This window comes from Ranitomeya imitator, chromosome 5 (assembly GCF_032444005.1).
Source record: "Ranitomeya imitator isolate aRanImi1 chromosome 5, aRanImi1.pri, whole genome shotgun sequence".
NCBI classification, from domain to species: Eukaryota; Metazoa; Chordata; class Amphibia; order Anura; family Dendrobatidae; genus Ranitomeya; species Ranitomeya imitator.
Genome location: NC_091286.1, coordinates 685,748,022 through 685,772,373, shown reverse-complemented (window position 1 = coordinate 685,772,373; position 24,352 = coordinate 685,748,022). Strand labels below are relative to the sequence as shown.

The 24,352-nt window shown below is 45.5% G+C and overlaps 1 protein-coding gene across 1 annotated transcript in view; it reads right to left on the bottom strand.

Moving 5' to 3' along the window:
* The window catches only part of ELP3 (elongator acetyltransferase complex subunit 3), a 167,097-nt gene that overhangs the window by 75,441 nt on the left and 67,304 nt on the right, over positions 1–24,352 (bottom strand). The gene's annotated exons all lie outside the window — the stretch shown is intronic.

Below are 24,352 nucleotides of genomic sequence, written 5' to 3'. Positions count from 1 at the left end.
ACTACTATAATACTGCTCCTATGTACAAGAATATAACTACTATAATACTGCCCCTATGTACAAGAATATAACTACTATAATACTGCTCCTATGTACAAGAATATAACTACTATAATACTGCTCCTATGTACAAGAATATAACTATAATACTGCCCCTATGTACAAGAATATAACTACTATAATACTACTCCTATGTACAAGAATATAACTACTATAATACTGCTCCTATGTACAAGAATATAACTACTATAATACTGCCCCTATGTACAAGAATATAACTGCTATAATACTGCCCCTATGTACAAGAATATAACTACTATAATACTGCCCCTATGTACAAGAATATAACTACTATAATACTGCTCTTATGTACAAGAATATAACTACTATAATACTGCTCCTATGTACAAGTATATAACTACTATAATACTGCTCCTATGTACAAGTATATAACTACTACAACACTGCCCCTATGTACAAGAATATAACTACTATAATACTGCCCCTATGTACAAGAATGTAACTACTATAATAATGCCCCTATGTACAAGAATATAACTACCATAATACTGCCCCCTATGTACAAGAATATAACTACTATAATACTGCCCCTATGTACAAGAATATAACTACTATAATACTGCCCCTATGTACAAGAATGTAACTACTATAATAATGCCCCTATGTACAAGAATATAACTACCATAATACTGCCCCCTATGTACAAGAATATAACTACTATAATACTGCTCCTATGTACAAGAATATAACTACTATAATACTGTCCCTATGTACAGGAATATAACTACTATAATACTGCCCCTATGTACAAGAATGTAACTACTATAATAATGCCCCTATGTACAAGAATATAACTACCATAATACTGCCCCCTATGTACAAGAATATAACTACTATAATACTGCTCCTATGTACAAGAATATAACTACTATAATACTGCCTCTATGTACAAGAATATAACTACCATAATACTGCCCCCTATGTACAAGAATATAACTACTATAATACTGCTCCTATGTACAAGAATATAACTACTATAATACTGCCTCTATGTACAAGAATATAACTACTATAATACTGCTCCTATCCATCCAGCACATGGAAAAGTAAACAATTATCCTGTGTTTTGAGCATGGTATGTGTAGTTAGTGGTAGCACGCTCATACCGTGCTCGGAACCTTTCCAGGTCCAGTGTCGGCTCGCCGCGCTTTTAACGAGACATGACAGCTGCAGCCAAAAAATAAAAACTCGCATTTATTCTGCCTTCTGTAGAAACGTTTCGGTCAGCAGACCTTTATCAAGCTTGGGGTAAATGTGGTGCGTAACCCGCTCACCGGCCTTCTGGGCAGTATGGATGATATTGCTACGGATGAATGTGGAAGGCTGATTATTGCGAGATTGTTGTATGCTGCGAGAAAGCTTATAAAGATTTACTGGTTGACTAAAAAACCACCAGGGAAAAAGGAATTTATTAGTAACATTAATTTTATTTTCCTTATGGAAAGGAATATTTACGTCAAGAGAGGTCGGAATACAAAATGTGAAAATGTGTGGGGCGGATGGATGGATGGATGGATGACCCAGGCGCGGCGTCTGCTGAGTTATTGCAGAGTAGAATCGGGTCGCTTAGTTGCTTCTGGAGGGACTTTAACATGGACTGTTGGACAATTTTCAAGAGGTGATGTTGTCAGTTGGTTGGATTGGATAATGGGTAAGGGACTGGGGTGAGGGTCCTGTTTTCGTAAAATGAAAATGTATTAATCGGTTTTGTATTAGTGATACCTGTCTGGAAAATGTGTCAGACTGTGTTACTGCGTGCCATATGCTTTAATACAAAATTATTTGATTTAAAAAAAAAAAAAGGAATTTTACAGTATTTGGGATACACTTTCGAAAGTGGAAAACTCCTTTTACACAAAGTTAACTCTGCAGCTGATTTGACAGCTTCGCTGTACAGAATTTGTCAGGATAAGCAGAGTCATACCAGTTTCATTTTCCAGCCTGATTTGTTTGTGGCTTCCATTCTAGATTTCTCATAACTGTCACATCAGATCTTTAAAAAAAAAAAAAAATCTCTTTGAAACGTACTCTATCCTCGCAAAAGGAAAAAAAAAAACGTACATCCCAAATAAACAAAATACCGCTACAATTTGTGCGGCATTAGCAGAGCGTCGGGCTCTGTGCTCGCTCATGTGACAAATTACGGCTCATCACGCAGGGTTCAATTGCAGATTTCGTTTTCTGTCCACTCGAGATCTTGGACAAATTGATTGCTCTTAATGAATCTAATTATATATAAAAATTGATTTATTTTTTTTCTAGAATGTCCTTAAGCTCCCACACAAGCACTACTTTGCCTTCTGGTCATTAAGATTTAAAAAAAAAAAAAAACCAATCGTATAGAAATAAGCTTTCCTTCCACGTTTGTAAGTTTTTACATGGAGCGGTTAAAATATCACAAAAAGTACGAATCCAAACAATCAGCTGATAACTGTTCCTTTGATCAAAATATTTATTACTGATCCTTTTTTTTTTTTTCTTTTTGTTCTTAAGAGTCCTTAATGGTATTTACTCTGAGGTTCCCTTTAAGAGCAATATTGTTTCATGCCCAAACCACAGGCAGCATTTATCAGATCCCGGCTGTAAGATTGCAGAATGTTTTTCTTTGTAACATTAGTTCAGTTATTATTATTATTCTTCAGCTGCCTCCGGCCAACTGCCCATCCCCTATACAGCCATCTGCCCCCGCTTACGGCCATCTGCCCAAAGGCCAGCTGCTTCCCCCCCACCTACGGCCAACTGCTCCCCCCGCCTACAACAAACTGTTACCCTGCCTCCGGCCAACTGCTCCCCCACCTCCGGCCAACTGCCCATCCTCCCTACAGCCATCTGCCCCCACCTCCGGCCAGCTGCTCCCCCCGCCTACAGCCTGCTGCTACCAAGCCTCCGGCCAACTGCCCAAAGGCCATCTGCTTCCCCCCCCCACCTACGGCCAGCTGCTCCCTCGCCTACAGCCTGCTGCTAACAAGCCTCCGGCTAGCTGCTCCCCCCGCCTACGGCTCCCAAGCCTCCGGTCAGCTGCCCCCTCGCCTCTGGCCAACTGCTTCCCCCCCCGCCTCCGGCCAACTGCCCATCCCCCTTACAGCCATCTGCGCCCGTCGATGGCCATCTGCCCAAAGACCAGCTGCTTCCCCCCCACCTACGGCTAGCTGCTCCCCCCGCCTACAGCCAGCTGCTACCAAGCGTTCGGCCAGCTGCTCCCACGCCTCCGGCCAACTGCCCATTCCCCCTACAGCCATCTGCCCCTGCCTACGGCCATCTGCCCAAAGGCCAGCTGCTTCCCCCCCACCTACGGCCAGCTGCTCTCCCCATCTACAGCCAGCTGCTACCAAGTCTCAGGCCAGCTGTTCCCCCGCTTATGGCTCCCAAGCCTCTGGCCAGCTGCCCCCCGCCTCAGGCCAGCTGCTCCCTCGCCCCCGGCCAGCTGCTCCCTCGCCCCCGGCCAGCTGATTGACAACTCAGCTATATTAATTTCAGCAACTATTATTCAAGCTATAACATCAGACAAAAGAAGAGAACAAGCACGGTCCTGGAGGAAAGCAGCCGCGTTATTCTGATCCTGGACGATGGTTAAAAATGCCTCAACGCTCAACTATCAGCTTTCACTCTTTCTTCAAGAGACTATCATGCTCCAGATGTGTAATGGAGGCAAACTATACACATTATTGGCTTCTGCCGCCTCCCCTGCTCGTTTCCTGCTCCAGCCGGCTCCTTCTGTCCTCCTGAGCATATAGCTGAGGTCACTTTCACAGCCCTTATTGACTGGTTCAAGCAGCGCCAAGGCACCTAAATATTCAGGTAGTTGGCGAGAGACCTACTACCGAGGAGTTTCACGCTATGCTCCACAAAACTAGGTTACTAGTGGGTTTCTTGACATTCCCAGCTCTGCTGTGCTGCTGGGCTCTGCTACATCACCACTAGTGAGTCACCTGACATTCAAAGCTCAGCTGTGCTACTTGGCTCTACTAGATCACTATTAATGAGTCACGTAACATACCCTACACTGCGGTGTCCATTTCTACAAGCGAGTCACTTGACATTCAAAGCTCTGCTATGCTACTAGGCTCTGCTACATCACTACAAGGGAGTCACCCAACGTACCCAGACCACTGTGCCGCTTGGTCCTGCTACAATGCTTAACTCCGCTAGATCGCTCCCACGGGTTTCCTGATCCAGTCAGCTCTGCATCATCAGAACAGCCAACACTTCTGAGCGTTTCTCTTGACTTCCCTGCTGCATACACTCTAATGTTCCAGTTGCCATTCAGCCATTGCTCCAACCCGTCAATCTCTCTGCACCAACATTTTCTGTCCGTGCTGCCCAACAACTGCTCAACATCCGGGCCAAGAAGTTTTAGCACCCACCTCCCTTAGGTGAATCTATAAAGAATAAGAAAGGACCCTTGCCCACGAGTGCTCCCAATCTACAAGGCTATAAAGTAATAAGAAATCAAGAAACCGGGAAGACGAATCTCCAGTGTCTCCTGAATCTCTCTGAACTCAAAGTAAAGAAATAGAATTTCATAAAAAAAAAAAAATGAAATAAAAAAAAAATTAGGCTGTCAGATTCCGTATCCAAAGCCGTAACGAAAACATGACATCCCCCCACTCTTTGGTGGATATTCGATCAGAAAAGAAGCCGGTATTACATTTTTCGAACAATGGACATATAATGAATGCGATCTGATCTTGGTGCTGCGTCTTTGTAACGAGCGGTGAGGAGGGCAGGTAAGGTTCTTGTTCTATACTCCGACAGCCGGAAATCTATAAAATTCACAAAAGCTTTCAAAAGGTCATTTATATAACTCGCTCCATACATCTCTGCTTCACGGAGACCGGCAGAAAATAGTTGCTATAGAAAAATAATACAGGAGCGTTCAACCAGCAAAGAAAAAACTGAACGTGACGGGAAGCCCACGCTCGAGATGTAAGAACATAATTCATGGGGGGGACCAGCTAATATTTGGATGTACTTTTAGGGATGCCGCTTAGTGACATGCATGTTGTATACCCAAGTATTATTCTTCTTATTTACTTATATCCATGGCCCCTTACCAGCCTGAGAATACCAGCCCCCGATTGTCTGCTTTAGCTTGGCTGGTTGGCAAAAATGGTGGGACCCCATATCATTTTTTCTTAAATTAATTTATATACTTTGAAATACGGCATGGGGACCCATCTACTCTTGATAACCAGCCTTGCTAAAGAAGACAGCTGAGGGTTGCAACCCACAGCTGTCAGTTTTGCCTGGCTGGTTACTAAAAATACAGGAGAACCCATGTCCTTTTTTGTTTTAATTATTTACTTAGAGTGTAGGCACCAGCTGATGAATACTCCCATCAGCCACTGCCTGCTCTCGCGGTTATTAGCGGCAGCAGGTGTAGGCTGATGGGAGCAGTGGTCCCATCAGCCAAACGACGCCAGTGACCGGAGGTACGCTTTTTAGCTCAGATCACAGCTGCAGGCTCATTTGACGGCATGGGTACGGAGTCTGTCTAACCGGCAGTAATGATTTTACTACCGAGCAGAACCAATGTTTTCCGCGATATCGTGCACATAACAGCGCAAGAAACACCCGGTGATTGGGGGAGGAGTGGGTCAAACCCAAACAATAATATGGCCTTCCTGGTGAAGTTCGGTGTCGGTGCCCGAACAGTAGGTGTTCAGTACAGATGCCGAACTTTACTATTACATAAGTTTTATAAGTAACATTTCTTAAAGCTCAGTTTTTAATGGTACCCGAAATTGATGTTGAATTCGCAAAATTTAGTGAAATTAGTAACTAATTCCATTTGTTACTAATCAATTTGCTGATTTCTATAATCTGGTGGTGTTTTTTGTTCCTGCCATTGTCTAATCTGGCTAATTGGCTTATTAGGATAGCTAAGCCAGCCCCCTTCACATAAAAGGAAACACTCGACTGTGCCCAGCACAAGCTCCTACCAAGCCGAAATTGTATCTATGCCAGTGCAATGAATTTGGAGCTTTGCAACCGGAAAGAGTGACGTCAGGCCCAGATAAAAATGTATAAGGTAAATTTTAACATTGACTATAAAAAAGAACAAGACGTGCGTTTCTCTGCCCAAGTGAATCCATTGCCAAATAACTTTTTGCCTTTAAAACACACAAATAAAAGCCGTCTCTATAGGACTCCCACAACGCTTTACTGCTGCTGAATAATAAGCATCAGCTCCAAACATCACAGCGGAGTCGTCAGCGCAGAGCAACGTAATTCCCCTTTTAGTCAGGTCTGTCATCGGTGACTCAGTCGGGTTATAAAGAAGTTAATGCAGATTATAGGACTCCATCAGAGCGTAATCCGCCATTGTCCTTTATTCAAGTTCATCTCATTTCTGGTGAAGGGAAAGACAATTAATTACAGAGATAAGGGAGAGTTTCTGTAAGGTCTGACCCAGGGAGAGACCACAGCTCAGAAACAGAACTCAGACTTTTAACCCCCTTGTGACCGCGAGACCAAAATACAATCCCCGAGTCAGAGAACAGTGAGCGAAGAGACGTCAAATAAAAGAAAGTCACAATTGTCAGTGCTATAGTAGTTATAATCTTGTACATAGGGGCAGTATTATAGTAGTTATATTCTTGTACATAGGGGGCAGTATTATAGTAGTTATATTCTTGTACATAGGAGCAGTATTATAGTAGTTATATTCTTGTACATAGGAGCAGTATTATAGTAGTTATATTCTTGTACATAGGGGCAGTATTATAGTAGTTATATTCTTATACATAGGAGCAGTATTATAGTAGTTATATTCTTGTACATAGGGGCAGTATTATAGTAGTTATATTCTTGTACATAGGGTGCAGTATTATAGTAGTTATATTCTTGTACATAGGAGCAGTATTATAGTAGTTATATTCTTGTACATAGGAGCAGTATTATAGTAGTTATATTCTTGTACATAGGGGCAGTATTATAGTAGTTATATTCCTGTACATAGGGGCAGTATTATAGTACGGTAGTTATATTCTTGTACATAGGGTGCAGTATTATAGTAGTTATATTCTTGTACATAGGAGCAGTATTATAGTAGTTATATTCTTGTACATAGGGGCAGTATTATAGTAGTTATATTCTTGTACATAGGGGCAGTATTATAGTACGGTAGTTATATTCTTGTACATAGGGTGCAGTATTATAGTAGTTATATTCTTGTACATAGGGGCAGTATTATAGTAGTTATATTCTTGTACATAGGAGCAGTATTATAGTAGTTATATTCTTGTACATAGGGGCAGTATTATAGTAGTTATATTCTTGTACATAGGGGCAGTATTATAGTACGGTAGTTATATTCTTGTACATAGGGTGCAGTATTATAGTAGTTATATTCTTGTACATAGGGGCAGTATTATAGTAGTTATATTCTTGTACATAGGGGCAGTATTATAGTAGTTATATTCTTGTACATAGGGTGCAGTATTATAGTAGTTATATTCTTGTACATAGGGGCAGTATTATAGTAGTTATATTCTTGTACATAGGGTGCAGTATTATAGTAGTTATATTCTTGTACATAGGAGCAGTATTATAGTAGTTATATTCTTGTACATAGGAGCAGTATTATAGTAGTTATATTCTTGTACATAGGGGCAGTATTATAGTAGTTATATTCCTGTACATAGGGGCAGTATTATAGTACGGTAGTTATATTCTTGTACATAGGGTGCAGTATTATAGTAGTTATATTCTTGTACATAGGAGCAGTATTATAGTAGTTATATTCTTGTACATAGGGAGCAGTATTATAGTAGTTATATTCTTGTACATAGGGGCAGTATTATAGTAGTTATATTCTTGTACATAGGGGCAGTATTATAGTACGGTAGTTATATTCTTGTACATAGGGTGCAGTATTATAGTAGTTATATTCTTGTACATAGGGGCAGTATTATAGTAGTTATATTCTTGTACATAGGGGCAGTATTATAGTAGTTATATTCTTGTACATAGGGTGCAGTATTATAGTAGTTATATTCTTGTACATAGGAGCAGTATTATAGTAGTTATATTCTTGTACATAGGGGCAGTATTATAGTAGTTATATTCTTGTACATAGGGGCAGTATTATAGTAGTTATATTCTTGTACATAGGGGCAGTATTATAGTAGTTATATTCTTGTACATAGGGGCAGTATTATAATATTATATTCTTGTACATAGGAGCAGTATTATAGTAGTTATATTCTTGTACATAGGAGCAGTATTATAGTAGTTATATACTTGTACATAGGAGCAGTATTATAGTAGTTATATTCTTGTACATAGGAGCAGTATTATAGTAGTTATATACTTGTACATAGGAGCAGTATTATAGTAGTTATATTCTTGTACATAGGAGCAGTATTATAGTAGTTATATTCTTGTACATAGGGGCAGTATTATAGTAGTTATATTCTTGTACATAGGAGCAGTATTATAGTAGTTATATTCTTGTACATAGGGGCAGTATTATCTATATACATAATTGTCTAAGGGGTACTTCCGTCTATCTGTCTGTCCTTCTGTCACAGTTATTCATTCGCTGATTGGTCTCGGCAGCTGCCTGTCATGGCTGCCGCGCACAGTCCGGAAGAAAATGGCCGCTCCTTACTTCCCGCACTGACTGCCCGGCGCCCGCATACACCCCTCCGCTCACACAGGGTTAATGCCCGCGGTAACGGACCGCGTTATGCCGCTGGGGAACGCACTCCGTTACCGCTGCTATTAACCCTGTGTGACCAGGTTTTTTACTATTGACGCGGCCTATGCAGCGCCAATAGTAAAAACATACAATGTTAAAAATAATAATAAAAAAAAAAAGCGATTATATACTCACCTACACCGCCTTTCCCGCTCCTCGCGATACAACCGCCACGTTCCGTTGGCACAGTTCGTCTGGCAGAAGGACCTGCCGTGACGTCACGGTCATGTGACCGCGACGTCATCATAGGCCCTGCGCGCCTGTGCGAGCAGGCTGGGACCGGAAGCTGCTCGCACAGGCAACAGAACTACAAGGGGCCCTCGGATCGGAAGGTGAGTATGTGTATTTTTTATTTTTTAATCGGTGACATACATGGCTGGGCAATATACTACGTGGCTCTGTGCTGTATACTACGTGGCTCTGTGCTGTATACTATGTGGCTGGGCAACATACTACATGACTGGGCAATATACTACGTCGCTGGGCAATATACTACCTGCCTGCGTGGAAATGCATACTCTAGAATACCCGATGAGTTAGAATCGGGCCACCATCTAGTAGTAGTTATATTCTTGTACATAGGGGCAGTATTGTAGTAGTTACTAGATGGTGGGCCGATTCTAAAGCATCGGGTATTCTAGAATATGTATGTCCATATAGTATATTGCCCAGCCACATAGTATACTGCCCAGCCATGTAGTATATTGCCCAGCCACGTAGTATATTGCCCAGCCACGTAGTATATTGCCCAGCTACGTAGTATATTGCGCAGCCACGTAGTATATTGCCCAGCCACGTAGTATATTGCCCAGCCACGTAGTATATTGCCCAGCCACGTAGTATATTGCCCAGCCATGTAGTATATTGCACAGCCACGTAGTATATTTCCCAGCCACGTAGTATATTGCCTGTTATGATAAGGCAATTCAGTACCACAGTGGACATAGAGGTCAGAGCACATACAGTGATCTGACAATAACCCAAAATAATAGAACGAGCTCTGAGACGTGGGAACTCTGCAGACCGCAATCCCTAATCCTCTCCAACAACACTAGAGGCAGCCGTGGATTGCGCCTAACGCTCCCTATGCAACTCGGCACAGCCTGAGAAACTAGCTAGCCTGAAGATAGAAAATAAGCCTACCTTGCCTCAGAGAAATACCCCAAAGGAAAAGGCAGCCCCCCACATATAATGACTGTGAGTTAAGATGAAAAGACAAACGTAGAGATGAAATAGATTTAGCAAAGTGAGGCCCGACTTTCTGAACAGAGCGAGGATAGGAAAGGTAACTTTGTGGTCAACACAAAACCCTACAAAGACCACGCAAAGGGGGCAAAAAGACCCTCCGTACCGAACTAACGGCACGGAGGTACACCCTCTGCGTCCCAGAGCTTCCAGCAAACAAATAGACAAGCTGGACAGAAAAAACAGCAAACAAAATAGCAAAGAAGAACTTAGCTATGCAGAGCAGCAGGCCACAGGAACGATCCAGGAGGAAACAGGTCCAATACTAGAACATTGACTGGAAGCCAGGATCAAAGCACTAGGTGGGGTTAAATAGAGCAGCACCTAACGACTTCACCACATCACCTGAGGAAGGAAACTCAGAAGCCGCAGTACCACTCTCCTCCACCAACGGAAGCTCACAGAGAGAAACAGCCGAAGTACCACTTGTGACCACAGGAGGGAGCTCTGCCACAGAATTCACAACAATTGCCCAGTCACGTAGTATATTGCCCAGCCACGTGGTATATTGCCCAGCCTCGTAGTATATTGCCCAGCCACGTAGTATATTGCCCAGCCACGTAGTATATTGCCCAGCCACGTAGTATATTGCCCAGCCACGTAGTATATTGCCCAGCCACGTAGTATATTGCCCAGCCACGTAGTATATTGCCCAGCCACGTAGTATATTGCCCAGCCACGTAGTATATTGTCCAGCCACGTAGTATATTGCCCAGTCACGTAGTATATTGCCCAGCCACATAGTATATTGCCCAGCCACATAGTATATTGCCCAGCCACGTAATATATTGCCCAGCCACGTAGTATATTGCTCAGCCACGTAGTATATTGCCCAATCACGTAGTATATTGCCCAGCCACGTAGCATATTGCACAGCCCACGTAGTATATTGCCCAGCTATGTAGTATATTGCCCAGCCACGTATGACACAGGTTAAAAAAATAAAAAATAAACACATACTCACCTTCCGCCGGCACGTTGTAGCACTGTCCACGGATTATCGCTGGCGGCGGCCATCTACCGGAGGTCGCGCGTGCGCAGATGGTAGTGCTCGGCTTCCCGGGGCTTCAGGAAAATGGCCGCGGGATGCCGCGCGTGCTCAGATGGAGATCGCGGCGGCCATTTTCCTGAAGTCGAGTTCCATTGCAAGTCCCAGGGCTGGTGTGAGCAGGACCTATGATGACGTCGCGGTCACATGACCATGACGTCACGGCAGGTCCTTGCCGCACACCAGCCCTGGGACGGGACCGGAAGCTGCCGCTTGCAATGGAGTGGTCCGGGGAGCGTGGCGAGGAGCGAGAAAGGCGGCGGAGGGTGAGTATTAGCAGGTTTTTTGTTATTATTTTTAACATGCATATTTTTACTATTGATGCTGCATAGGCAGCATCAATAGTAAATAGTTGGGGGACACACAGGGTTAATAGCAGCGATAACGGAGTGCGTTACACCGCGGGCCGTTACCGCTGCCATTAACCCTGTGTGAGCGGTGAGTGGAGGGGATTACGGAGCGGGTGCCGGGCAGTGAGTGCAGGGGAGTAGGGGAGGGACTAATCGGACTGTGGCCGTCGCTGATTGGTCGCGGCAGCCTTGACAGGCAGCTGCCGAGACCAATCAGCAAACGAATAACCGTGAAAGAAGGACAGACAGACAGACGGAAGGGACCCTTAGACAATTATGTATATAGATATTCATGTACATAGGGGCAGTATTATAGTAGTTATATTCTTGTACATAGGGGCAGTATTATAGTAGTTATATTCTTGTACATAGGGGCAGTATTATAGTAGTTATATTCATCTACATAGGGGCAGTATTATATTTGCAGTTTAGCCCACAGACGCAGCATAACTGTAATGTTTATTTTTTTCCTTTTTGTGTATATTCACTTGTTAGAGTATAATGTTCAATCCTAGCTGCCAGTAACGATTATGAATGCACATAAATTATAAAAAGACTAAGAACAAACAAGGAGACATTTTAAATAGTTTGTGCTAAATGCTACAATTATTAACGCAGCAATTTGCTATGTAAGTGCTGATCAAGCTGTGCCTATCATAAGCAAACAGCCCACCCAAGTGGGATAAAATAGCACTTTATATTAGTTGGTGTCAAGAAAAGCAAAGGCACGTCAGAGACATTACAGGTTACAACAGCAAGCTGTCTTAGGGGAAAAAAAGTTACAATTATTAAAATGTTGTGTTTTTTCTTTGAACGTGGGAATACTTTTATTATTCCTTGTACCACGTATTAAAAAATGGGGTAATTCAACATAAAATGTGAATAATTTCTTTCTTTTTTTTTTAAAAACCAATTACTTTCTTCAGGCGTGTAAAACAATATATATCATCACTGTAAAATTTGCTTGAAATGGGAAAAATAAAGTTGTGATGTAGCAGCACCTGGCCGACTGCTGTCCTTCTGGCCACATGGTGCCAAGGAATATTTTTTTGCTGTGCAATATCAAAAATATGAGGAAGGGACACTCGATGACCCATGATTAGTGATTGGCAAATCTGTGGCCGTTCCGAGTCCGGCAGGTTAGACCAAATACCTAAAAGGAAAAGTTTGGTTCAGTACCAGAACGGTACCCGAACCTGGACCCCATTCAGATGAATGGGGGGCTCCGAGCAACCATTGTTTGCCACGCTGCCATCTGCATGACAGCACGGCAATGACAGGCTCTGATTGGCTGCAAGATCACCGCCGGTCAGAGAGCTGCAGTTCCCACGCGGTCAGATGACAGCATGTGCCTGAAGCTGGGACCAGCATTTAAAAGGTTACCGATGGTCGCACGCATCGGCTGATGAGAGAGTACTACTCTCATCAGCCTACACCTGCTGTCGCTGAGAAAAGTGAGAGCAAGCGACGCTGATGAGAATACTCATCAGCCAACACCTGTGCTTCTATTTTTGATAACCAGTGCAGGCAAAACAGACAGCTGCAGCCAGCAACCCTCAGCTGTCAGTTTTATCATGGCTGGTTATCAAGAACAGTGGAATCAACACGCCATTTTTTTTCCTAATTGTTTAGATAATTAAAAAAAAAAAACGATGTGGGGTTCCACCCTCTATTTTTGAAAACCAGCCAAGCTAAAGAGAACAGTGGGGGCTGATATTTTCAGACTGGCAAGAGGCCATGGATATTGCCCTCCACTCAGCCTAAAAATAGCAACCCGCAGACGAGACCGAAAAGGCGCATTAGGTGCGCCAATTAAAGCGCGCTTCCCGACTCGACCAACTTGCTTTGGTGCGGTGGCAAGTGGGCTAATGGTTGTGGGGCTGATGTCAGCTGTTTTATGGCAGCTAACATCACGCCCATAGGTTAGTAATGGAGAATAGTAAGGCGCCCCCATTTCTAACCCCATAGTAAGATTGTAAAAAAGACAAAGCCAGAATAAAATCAGACACAGACTCCTTTATTTGAAATAATAACCAAAAAAAAGTAGTTATACTTACGCCTAATCCACCGATGCCCATGTCCCCTAAAAAAAAAAAAATAGAAAATCATATACAACCATATCCCTCACCAGTCTGATGTGAAGATAATCCATACTGTCACACGATGATCCGGATGATTTGGAGAGCAGTCACATCAGTGACCGCTCTCCCCGCCAGCCGGAACACACCAACAGGAACGTAATCGCTGCTCCAATGTCTAGCACTGCACTGCCGTAAGTAAGTTCTCCAGAATTCAAACCCGATAAAACCCAGTGACCTCACTTACGACAGTGCTCGCTTACGTGCTGGCCAGGATAGTGGTCGCATCAATGATGTGACTGCTCTCCAAATCATCCGGTTCATCGCTGGGCAGTATGGATTATTTTCACATCGGACAGGTGAGCGATATGGTTGTTTATTATTTTTCTTCTTTTTCAGGGGGGACATGGGCATCAGGGGATTATCTTCACATTGGGAACAAGTGAGGGATATGGCTGTTTATTATTTTCTGTTTTTTTATAGGTGACATGGGCATTGGTGGATTAGGCGTAAGGTGCTTTTTGATTTTTATTTCAAATATTGATGTCAATGTCTTTCTTTCGAATAATGGGTATTATACCTACCGATAATTCGGTTTCCAGGAGTCCATCCTGACAGCACATTGGAGGACGTCCTCCTCCTCCTTGCAGGGACAGGAAACACAACACGAGAGGTTAAAAGGTCCCACTGCACCCCCTTTTCCTCAGTGTTTTTGACAAGTACCACACCATGGATAGATATACTTTTGAAAACTTTATTAACCAAACATATTACAGCATATGAACTGGCATACATAGGGGGGGAAATAACGGTGCTTTCAGGATGGACTCCTGGAAACCGAATTATCGGTAGGTATAATACCCATTTTCCAGGACGTCCCCCTGACAGCACATTGGAGAATACCAAAGAAAAAACCTCGTTTAGGGTGGGACAACTGCTTGGAGAACTTTTCTCCCATAAGACGTCTGCTGAGCTGCTACTACGTCTAGTTTATAGTGCTTACAGAACGTGTTTACCCTGGCCCAAGTTGCGGCCTTGCAAATCTGTTCTAGTGACGCTCCTGCTCGTTCAGCCCATGATGCTGAAACAGCCCTAGTAGAGTGTGCTTTAATCCCTGCTGGGCAAGCTATCCCTTCTGATGAGTAGGCTTTTGAAATTATAGTCGTGATCCATCTAGCTATTGAGGCCTTGAAAGCTTTTTTTTACCTTTATTCTTACCCCCAAATAGAATAAAAAGATTAGAATCTTTCCTCCAGGAGCTAGTGGCTTCTAGATAGTTTAATACTGCCTGTCTAACATCCAGGGAGTGTAAAGCCTGTTCTTTTACATTAGAAGGGTTCTCACAAAAGGAAGGTAAAATTATTTCCTGACCTCGATTTTTAGCTGAGGCTATTTTAGGGATAAAGGCTGGATCTAATTTTAGAATTATATGGTCCTCTCGAACCTGAAGATATGGGTCCTTAATTGATAGGGCCTGAATTTCCCCTACACGTTTAGCTGTTGTAATCGCTACTAAGAAGGCCGTCTTCCAGGTACGTATTGAAATGGGCATGTCTTCCTCAAGAGTATAAGGATCTTTACATAGAGCCCTAAGGACCAGATTTAAGTCCCATGTAAGAGCTAACTGTCTTAAAGTAGGCCGTAATCTCTGGATGGCCTTCACAAATCTAATTATCCAGGGGTGGGAGGCTAATGGATAATCCAAGAAAGTACTGAGGGCCGAGATTTGGACTTTGATCGTACTTGGCCTGAGCCCCAAGTTAAAGCTCGACTGTAAAAAATTTAAGACTCTAGGAACATCCAAGGCTCCCAGAATCACGGCCGACCTGCCACTTTCCATACGAAATTTTTTCCAGATCTTGTGGTAGATGGCTGAAGTCACAGGTTTTCTACTAGCCTGGATGGTTGTAATTACTTCATCTGAAAGACCTCTGGATTTCAAGATGTCCCTCTCAGGATCCATGCTGATAGATGTAATCTCTCTGGGTCTTGGTGTAGAACGGGCCCCTGATGGATGATATCCTTCCATAACGGGAGTTTGATAGTCTTCCTTTGTCATGGCTCCCAACAATGGGAACCAACTTCTCTTTGGCCAAAATGGTACAATCATCAGTACTGTTGCCTGGTCTTCTTGAATCTTCCTGAGCACTACTAGAATAAGTGCTATTGGTGGAAACGCATAAGACAGAGGCTCGTTCCATGTTTGACTTAAGGCGCTCGACTGTCTAAAGGGTTGAGGGAATAAAATCTGGGCACCTTTGAATTTTTCCTTGTGGCAAATAAGTCTATCCTGGGAGTTCCCCAACGGTGGCAAAGTATTTGGAACATTTCTTGATTTAGTTCCCATTCGGTTGGACAAACCCTTCTTCTGCTTAGATAGTCGGCTAGTATGTTCTGTGATCCTTCTAGATGCACTGCTGTTATAGACAGGACCACGTCTTCTGCCCAGGTAAATATTCTCTGTGCTAGACCCTGAAGCGCTTTGTGTCTGGAACCTCCCTGATGTCTCAAAAAGGATACCGCCATCACGTTGTCGGATAGGACTTTTACATGTTTGTCCTTTAGGTGTGAACGGTTTCTTCTGAGAGCCTCCCAAACTGCGTATAATTCTCTGTAATTTGACGACATTTGACTGATCTCTTCGGGCCATTTGTCCTGAAAGAATCTTCCTCCCAAATGTGCTCCCCATCCCCACTGACTTGCGTCTGTGGTGATTACCACACAAGGGGTTGATATCCAAGGGACACCCTTTTTTAGATTGTAGTCCTGGGTCCACCATCGTAGTGATCTTCTTGTCTTCATTGATAGCTGTAGCTTCTTGTCTAATGACGAACGACGCCGATCCCATACTGTGAGTACTTGTTCTTGTAATGGTCTTGAGTGAGCCTGAACCCATCTGACACACGGGATGCAAGCTGTCATCTTCCCCAAGACTTTCATGGCCGCTCTTATCGTAACTGGACTTTTTTGGAACTCTAAAAACATCTTCTTTATTGACGTTCGTTTGTCCCTTGGTAAGAAGGATTGTCTGGTTGTAGAATCCAAGAGTACTCCTAGAAATATCTTCTGGGATTCTGGCTTTAGATGTGACTTTTCTGATATGACTCAATCTCTGTTTTGCAGCAGAATGTCCCTTGTTCGTGCCACAACCAGAAAATCGTCCAAGTATGGAATTATTGTTATTCCTTGGTTTCTTAAGAAAGCCACCACCTCTGCTACCAATTTCTTCTTGGGGCAGATGCAAGACCGAACGGGGCAGATGCTAGATCGAATTCTTGGGGCAAATGCTAGACCGAATGGGAGGCATTGAAATTGGAAGTGGCAGGTCTGGTCCGGGAATCTCACTGAGAATCTCAGAAGCTCCTGAGATGAGGGATGTATCGGAACCTGATAATACACACTTTTCAGATCGAGAGTGCACATTACCGAATCCTTGTTTATTAGGTGAATGGTTGACCTGATCGAATCCATTCTGAATCGTTTGTATTTGACGAATACGTTCAGAGGTTTTAAGTTTATTATCGTACGGGATTCCCCTGACGGTTTTGGAATTGAAAATAGTGAGGAATAGTGACCTGTGCCTATTTCTGGAGTAGGAACCCGAACTATGACCCCGGAGTCGAACAGATTTTGTAGGTCTGAGAACATTGGGGAATTTGTAGCCACCACTGTTGGTGCGATACACCTTTGCGGTACGCGGGAAATTAACTCTATTCTGTAACCCTCTGAGATTATCTTGAGGACATAACAGTTGTCTGAGATCCGACTCCAGTGTTTTAGAAAGAGGCTTAGTCTCCCGCCTATGCCTATGGCGTCATTGTTTCCTTGGTCTATAGCCAGAACCGAACAAGGAATTTCTTCCCCTTCTGTTCTGAGCGTAGGAACCCCTGAAGGATCCTCTACCTGATCTCCATTGCTCTCTATACTCCGGTTTCCTGCGGGGGGGAGGGGGGGGAAAGAGGCCTCCTCCAAAAGGGCTGAAATTTTCTAGGTTTATCTTCAGGGAACCCTCTTTTACTGTCAGCTGCTGACTCTAGAATGTCATCTAAAGCCTGACCAAATATTCTGGAACCTGAGAATGGAATGGCACATAGTTTATTTTTGGATGCATTATCCCCCGACCAAGATCTAAGCCAAATAGCCCTTCGGGTTGCATTGGACAAGGAGCTATTCCTAGCCGCAAATCTAACAGATTCAGCCGATGTGTCCGCCATAAAGGCCGTGGCTGACTTAATGATAGGCAGAGAAGCAATTATATCCGCCCGTGGAGTTTTATTAATTAAATGTTTTTCCAATTGTTCCATCCATAGGAACACGGATCTTGCTACGGACGTGGCTGTGATGTTAGTCTTTATTAACGCTGCTGAAGTCTCCCAGGCTCGACGTAAAAGGATATCCGCCTTGCGATCCATTGCATCCTTGAGACTGGATGAATCCTCAAAAGGTATGGATGTTTTCTTTGCCACCTTGGCTATAGGGACATCCACTTTAGGAATTTCTTCCCATGTCTTGATCTCTTCTGGATCGAACGGGAGACGGTTTTTAAACTCTCTGAACATCACCAATCTTCGTTCCGCATCTTTCCATTCTTGTGAAATCATCTGTTGTATATGCTCACTCACCGGGAACACAGTCCGTTCCTGATATGTGAGCCCTCCAAACATCTGGTCTTGTCTAGATCTCGGACGTGGATCTTCTTTCATTTGCATAGTATGTCTGAGCGCCTGGACCAGCTCTTGTGTCTCTTTGACTGGAAAGTAATACCTTTTCCCTTCCTGTTCTTCCATTGGCAATTCTCCTTCTTCTTGATCAGAACCTCTGTATTCTGATTCCGCTTCTGATGAATCCTCCTGATCCTCTTGTTCCGGATCTCTTCTTGGTCTCTTACGAGCCGGACCCGGACTGTACACCTCCCGTTGAGACATTGAGGCCAAGGAATTCTGGACTTCCTCCCGGATTATACTCCTCATCTCCGATAACATTGATGGTTGTTCCTCTCTAACAATCTTCTTAATGCAAGAGCTGCAGAGAGCTTTCTTGTATGTTTCTGAAAGCTTCACATTACATATAGAGCACCTCTTAGATTTTGTTAACACTTTGCCAGACTTTTTAGTCTGAGGGAGGGGAGTCTGACTGGCCTCTTTATCCTAAATATAAGAATAAGGACAAGAACGGCTCAGTGTGTGTGCAGGCGTATATATATATATATATATATATATCTATAATATAACGCTGGAAGCGTCACTCTGTCCGAAGCCTCTATAGACTGCGCAAGCGCCGGCGCAGTCTGGGCCTCACAGAGCGACGCTCCCGGGAGATCGCGGTATGCGTAAGCACTGAACGCATACCGCGATCTCCACCGGAGAGTCAGGGACCGCCAGGAGGGAGGGTAAGTATACTCACCTTTCCCGGTTCCAGCGCTGCTTGCGGCTCCGTCTCCCGGCTCCGGAGGGCGCAGACTGCGCAGGCGCCGATTCCTGCTGCCGGAATCGGCGCCTGCGCAGTCCGCGCTTTCCGGCGCCATTTTCTTGAAGACACACTCCGGCTCCACTGCAGGTGTGTCTTCAAGAAAATGGCGCCGGAAAGCGCGGACTGCGCAGGCGCCGATTCCTGCTGCCGGAATCGGCGCCTGCGCAGTCCCCGCTTTCCGGCGCCATTTTCTTGAAGACATACCTGCAGTGGAGCCGGACGATAGGCGAGTATGGTATTTTATTTTTTTTTTATATGGCAGCAGCATTCGGGGGCATACACTGGAGCGGGGGGCATATAATACAATGGTGCCGCAGGATGGCAGCAGCACATGACAGAACGGGCGCAGGATGGCCGCAGCACATGACAGAACGGGCGCAGGATGGCAGCAGCACATGACAGAACGGGCGCAGGATGGCAGCAGCACATGACAGAACGGGCGCAGGATGGCAGCAGCACATGACAGAACGGGCGCAGGATGGCAGCAGCACATGACAGAACGGGCGAAGGATGGCAGCAGCACATGACAGAACGGGCGAAGGATGGCAGCAGCACATGACCGAACGGGCGCAGGATGGCAGCAGCACATGACCGAACGGGCGCAGGATGGCAGCAGCACATGACAGAATGGGCGCAGGATGGCAGCAGCACATGACAGAACGGGCGCAGGATGGCAGCAGCACATGTCAGAACGGGCGCAGGATGGCCGCAGCACATGTCAGAACGGGCGCAGGATGGCCGCAGCACATGACAGAACGGGCGCAGGATGGCAGCAGCACATGACAGAACGGGCGCAGGATGGCCGCAACACATGACAGAACGGGCGCAGGATGGCAGCAGCACATGACAGAACGGGTGCAGGATGGCCGCAGCACATGACAGAACGGGCGCAGGATGGCAGCAGCACATGACAGAACGGGCGAAGGATGGCAGCAGCACATGACAGAACGGGCGAAGGATGGCAGCAGCACATGACAGAACGGGCGAAGGATGGCAGCAGCACATGACAGAACGGGCGCAGGATGGCAGCAGCACATGACAGAACGGGCGCAGGATGGCAGCAGCACATGACAGAACGGGCGCAGGATGGCAGCAGCACATGACAGAACGGGCGCAGGATGGGAGCAGCACATGACAGAACGGGCGCAGGATGGCAGCAGCACATGACAGAACGGGCGCAGGATGGCAGCAGCACATGACAGAACGGGCGCAGGATGGCAGCAGCACATGACAGAACGGGCGCAGGATGGCAGCAGCACATGACAGAACGGGCGCAGGATGGCAGCAGCACATGACAGAACGGGCGCAGGATGGCAGCAGCACATGACAGAACGGGCGCAGGATGGCAGCAGCACATGACAGAACGGGCGCAGGATGGGAGCAGCAAATGACAGAACGGGCGCAGGATGGGAGCAGCAAATGACAGGATGGGAGCAGCAAATGACAGAATGGAGGCGCAGGATGGGAGCAGCACATGACAGAACGGGGGCGCAGGATGGGATCAGCACATGACAGGATGGGGGCGCAGGATGGAGCAGCACATGACAGAACGGGGGCGCAGGATGGGAGCAGCACATGACAGGATGGGGGCGCAGGATGGAGCAGCACATACCAGGATGGAGACCATATACCAATATAAATGCTCGCCACCCGGGCGTAGAACGGGTTCAATAGCTATTATATATATATATACACTCTGCGCACTGCGCACTTACCCCCGTCTCCTCATTCCTGTTCTCCATATCTTCTGTGGAGAAATGCCATTATAAATATGTGATCTCCTATATACATAAGGGATATAGCAGCATCAGCTGCACTCACCCTTAGTTTCCGGCATGTTTGCAGCAGCCTGCTAGCACGGACCCCACGAACTTCTGTGTCCTGCCGTAAAATATTCTCCAGGGATTCACTCCGGCGCTCTCTTACCACCAGAAGAAGCGCTGGATACTAATCTGCGAGTGCCCTGAGCTTTTGCGCTCTTAATAAACCTTGCTTCCGCGTTCCACAAGGTGGAACGCACGCCGAGATGCCCCCGCCCTCGGATCTGCGCCTGACACCGGAAGTACTGCTCTGGTCTAATGATCTTACTTCCGAAATTCCACTCTGTGGAACGCATGCTGCTGGCGCCGGATCTCTTCCGGCGCCTCTTCTCCTGGCGCCCGAACCGAGGCCCCCCCCCGGGAGGAAGTGGTTCGACCCAGGAGCTCGTCCGCTCGACTGGTCTCTTGGCAGAGGGACTCCACACCGGGAAGTTTCTGCCTGGGGCTTAGTGTTGCGGGGGAAGGTTATTGGCGTTAGCCGCACGATCCTCCGGACTGGTGAGTCTTCACGCTTGCATAGCGCTGCATCCTCTCGTGTGTCCCTCCATGCAGGGACAGGAAAAAACACTGAGGAAAAGGGGGTAGAGTGGGACCTTTTAATCTCTTGTGTTGTGTTTCCTGTCCCTGCAAGGAGGAGGAGGACGTCCTCCAATGTGCTGTCAGGGGGACGTCTTGGAAACACCAAGGTTACTTACTGGTAGCCGGTTTTTCCGGAGCCCATGACAGCACACCTGAGAGAGGGATCCGCCCAGTCGGGACAGGAAACCTACCGAAACAAAAGGGCGGTACCTCTCCCTCGCTTCAGTTGGTTTTCAGAGCATGAGAGGCCTCCTTGGTTAGTACACATGGCAATCCATCACCACATTATAATAATAACAAAAAACACCCAACTAAAAGTGCGCACCAAAGGGTGACAAAAGAAGGGAGGGAATATACAGGTGCTGTCATGGGCTCCGGAAAAACCGGCTACCAGTAAGTAACCTTGGTGTTTTCCCGTCTCCCATGACAGCACACCTGAGAGATTTTTGGAGAAAGGAACACCTTAGGGAGGGACCACCGCTTGCAGCACCCTTCTACCAAAGGTAAGGTCAGTTGAGGAGGATAGATCTAGCCGGTAGTGTCTAAAGAAGGTAGACGGTGAGGACCAGGTAGCGGCCTTACAGATTTGATCAATCGATACCTCTGCTTTTTCTGCCCAGGAAGTAGCCACGGCTCTGGTGGAGTGAGCCTTGATGCCTTCAGGGATCGGGGCACCACGAGAAGCATAGGATAAGGAAATGGCCTCCCTAATCCACCTAGCAATAGTACCCTTGGATACCCCATATCCCTTCCTGCTACCCTGGAAAGCTATAAATAGTGATTGATCCTTCCTCCACTGACTAGTCAGAGATATATACTGTAAAATAGCTCTTCTTACGTCAAGCGTATGAAATTTCTCTTCCCCTGGGTTCTTAGGATTATTACAGAAAGAGGGCAACACAATTTCTTGACTCCTATGGAATTTAAGAACTACTTTCGGCAGATATGCCGGATCCGGTCTGAGCACTACTCTGTCATCAAATATCTGTGTGTAAGGAGGGGAGATGGACAGGGCTTGCAAGTCACTCACCCTACGGGCTGATGTCAACGCTACCAGAAGTACTGTCTTAAGTGTAAGTATTTTTATTGATGACTCCTGCAAGGGTTCAAACGGAACACTAGTCAGAGCTTCTAACACCAGATTTAAATCCCATGGAGGAACCCTCTGAATTACCACTGGTCTAGACCTACTACACGATTTAATAAAGCGGGACACCCATCTATTGGAGGCCAGATTACAGTTATACAAGGCTCCTAATGCCGACACTTGTACCTTGAGCGTATTAGTTGCCAATCCCAACTGCAACCCCACCTGTAAAAATTCTAAAATAGTACCCACAGGAGCTTTGTCCCCCAAAGGTTGCCCTGAAAAATCTAGAAACTTTTTCCATGTCCTGCCATATATCCTTGATGTAACTGGTTTTCTACTTTTCAACAAGGTGGAGACAAGCCCTGGTGAAAACCCCTGCCTACTCAGTAATGCCCTCTCAAATTCCAGGCTGCGAGATGGAAGCCCTTCACTTGAGAGTGGCATATTGGACCCTGAGTAAGCAGGTCCGGAATTTCTGGCAGGATCCATGGATCGGTCACTGACATTTGTCTCAGGAGGGAGAACCAAGGTCTTTTTGGCCAGAATGGAGCAATCAAAATTACTCTCACCTGCTCCATTCTGATTTTTCTCACTACCGTCGGAATCATCGCTATTGGTGGAAACACATATGCGAGACTGAATTTCCATTGTATGTGGAGGGCATCTACTGCAAAGGGTTTTTCTCTTGGGTCTAGTGAACAGAAGTTCTCTACCTTCCTGTTGTTTAGGGTGGCAAACAAATCTATCACAGGTAGGCCCCAAGCCTGCACTATCTGTTGAAACACCCGGGGATTCAAAGACCACTCTCCTTGCCTCAGTGTTTTGCGACTTAGGTAGTCTGCCTTTATATTCTCGACTCCCTTTATGTGGAGAGCCGAGAGGGATAGTAGGTGGCGCTCCGCTAGTTGTAGGAGGACAGATGCTGACTTCATCAGGGAAGGGGATCTCGTCCCCCCTTGGTGGTTGATGTATGCAACAACTGCGTGATTGTCCGACATGACCCTGGTATGATGACCCTGGAGGATGGGAAGGAAATGTTTTACAGCTTTTTCTACAGCCCACAACTCTTAGGTTTGACGCTTGTTGTGATTCTAAATGGGACCAAGATCCCTGAACTGAGAGTGTCCCCAAATGAGCTCCCCATCCTGAACCACTTGCATCTGTGGTGATGACCTGGTCTATTGGAGTTATCCACTGGACCCCTGATGTCAAATGGTCTCTTATGGTCCACCATTTTAGGGAATCTGTTACCTCTAATGAAAGGCGTAGCTTTCCCTCTAAATGCCCTTTTAACCACCTCTGCGCTGACAGGACCTCCCATTTATACCAAGGAAGGTGACGGGCACAAGGGGGCATTCTTTGCGTCTGGAGGAGAGAAGGTTTTTCCACCAACATAGAAGAGGATTCTTTACTGTTAGGGCAGTGAGAATCTGGAATTGCTTGCCTGAGGAGGTGGTGATGGCGAACTCAGTCGAGGGGTTCAAGAGAGGCCTGGATGTCTTCCTGGAGCAGAACAATATTGTATCATACAATTATTAGGTTCTGTAGAAGGACGTAGATCTGGGTATTTATTATGATGGAATATAGGCTGAACTGGATGGACAAATGTCTTTTTTCGGCCTTACTAACTATGTTACTATATTGTAATTGTCTTAGATGGAACTGTGCCCATCTTACTGCGGGTATACAGGACGTCAGAGATCCCAACAGGGACATTGCCCTTCTCAATGTCATTGCGGGGTGATGAATTGCTGACTCTACAAGATTTTGAATTTTGATCAGCTTGTTTTCTGGCAAAAGACAAAGCTGACGCCTGGAATCCAGGACTAAACCCAGAAAAGATTGCACTAGCTCCGGCATCAACCTTGATTTGGCAAGATTTATTTTC